At 47.7% G+C, this 2,104-nt stretch overlaps 1 long non-coding RNA gene across 1 annotated transcript in view; it reads right to left on the bottom strand.

Moving 5' to 3' along the window:
- LOC106519944 (uncharacterized) overlaps positions 1-2,104 on the bottom strand; it is a 62,958-nt gene that overhangs the window by 26,324 nt on the left and 34,530 nt on the right. Inside the window, exon 4 of the long non-coding RNA XR_001310493.1 lies at positions 1,119-1,471. This is a non-coding gene — a long non-coding RNA (uncharacterized LOC106519944). The remainder of the gene's footprint in view (positions 1-1,118; positions 1,472-2,104) is intronic.

Raw genomic sequence — 2,104 nt, 5'->3', positions numbered from 1 at the left:
ACCCACCAGATTGTTCCCAATACAACCCACCACTCAGATGGTTCCCAAAATAACCCACTACTCAAATGGTTCCAATACAACCCACCATTCAGATAGTTCCCACCACAGCCCACCACTCAGATGGTTCTAAATACCACCCACCAGATGGTTCCCAACCCAACCCACCACTCAGATGGTTCCCAACACAATGCACCAGATGGTTCCCAACACAGCCCACCACTCAGATAGTTCCCAACACAACCCACCAGATAGTTCCCAAAACAACCCACCATTCAGATAGTTCCCAATACAACCCACCACACAGATGATTCCCACCACAGCCCACCACTCAGATGGTTCTAAATACCACCCACCAAATGGTTCCCAACACAACCCACTAGATAGGTTCCAAAACAACCCACCACTCAGATGGTTCCCAACACAACCCACCAGATGGTTCCCAAAACAACCCACCATTCAGATAGTTCCCAATACAACCCACCACACAGATGATTCCCACCACAGCCTACCACTCAGATGGTTCTAAATACCACCCACCAAATGGTTCCCAAAAACACAACCCACTAGATAGGTTCCAAAACAACCCACCACTCAGATGGTTCCCAACACAACCCACCAGATGGTTCCCAAAACAACCCACCATTCAGATGGTTCCCAACATAGCCCACCACTCAGACCCCCCCCACAAAGCCCCTCCAGTCAGGTGGAGGCATCATTTAATTAGGTTTGGTGTAGTAAAAATAGCTACAACTCAGTCAAGTAGATTTTGTTGTGGTAGTAGCTACGAGTCATCCTCAACACACACTCTGAGCACTTATTACTGTTTTCTGGTATTTAATGTGAAAGATTAGTTTCATCCACAAGAGAAGCCAAAATAGTTTGAGGTTCCACTTTAATCTGAACTAAAGAAAAGAAGTGTTTTTAGTTTGACCTGAAGGCAGTTTTGAGTATTTTCCTTGATATTTAGTCTGATTCCAGCTTAAAATTTAYTTTAGTTCCTGTTTAAAATAAAAAAAACAGTTTAAGCTGGGAGGTTGGGTGACTCAGGACATGGTGGTGGTGGTGTGTGCGTCTAAGTATGAACTGTCTTGTAAGGCTCACTTTAGCGGCTGGTTTACCTTTGGTGTGGGACTGGTGATTGGAGCCGGGTCAGCGCCGGGTTGAGGTGTTGTTCATTATTTTTCCGCCTGTCGGATCCCATGAGTTGCCGCGGGAGACGGCAGCCCATTGGGCAGCCGAGGAGCAAAGGGCCCGCCGGCGGAGGAACGTCAAACACACTCAAAGCCTCTCGCCTCGCCGGGGAGGATTATGATCAACAAAGCGTGTCCTACACCTGCACCGGCCGGCACAATGGAAACTCCGAGGGGCCAACGAAGACACAAGGAGGGACCCCCGCCGGTGAAATGGATTACATTAACCCTTTCTGTTGGTCCCCGTTGGACTTGGACATCAAACTGACAAACTGCACGTCCTGCAGAGACAAGAAACACAATCAGTTCACGACAGTTTCACCAATTGATTGGAAGCCACCTCACTAAACGTTTATAACTTCATTCAAACAACATAAACTCCAACTGTGTAGAAACAATCCCATCCTCTATGAGTTGGTCTTCTTTGTACCGCTGCTAGAAGGAGCACGTTATTAATTTGATGTATAATTTTTTTAAGTTGCAGGGCATCAAAACARACAAAAATGTTGAAGCAAACCAAGCAAACAGTAGTTTCACATTCATGAAGCTGTAAGACAGAACCGACTCATCTCTGTGAAAAACTTGTGCGATTGTTGCCGTATAAACTGCTGCCTGCCTGCTTTACAGAGGAACCTACAGAACATTGCTGTCCTCATCATTTCCCCCGATCCTCCTCCTTTTCTTTTCTCCTTTAATTGGACTGTTCTGCTGGAATCTCTCCAGATCACACTGTCATTTTTACACGGTGTAATAAGCTATTAGCCCYGGCCGGCCCCGGGATCCACCGCCACCCCGCGCTAATCGACATGGACGTGGGTCATTGTTCGGGACGAGGGACTCGGAGCAGCACAGTCCGGCTATTGTTGCTGCCTAGAACCGGCGGGCCCTAGACACCCGTTCCCTCGTTGGCTGGA

Source organism: Austrofundulus limnaeus, unplaced genomic scaffold, assembly GCF_001266775.1.
Source record: "Austrofundulus limnaeus strain Quisiro unplaced genomic scaffold, Austrofundulus_limnaeus-1.0 Scaffold85, whole genome shotgun sequence".
Classification (NCBI taxonomy): domain Eukaryota; kingdom Metazoa; phylum Chordata; class Actinopteri; order Cyprinodontiformes; family Rivulidae; genus Austrofundulus; species Austrofundulus limnaeus.
Note: the sequence above shows the minus strand (reverse complement) of the source record. Positions and strands in the feature narration are given on the sequence as shown.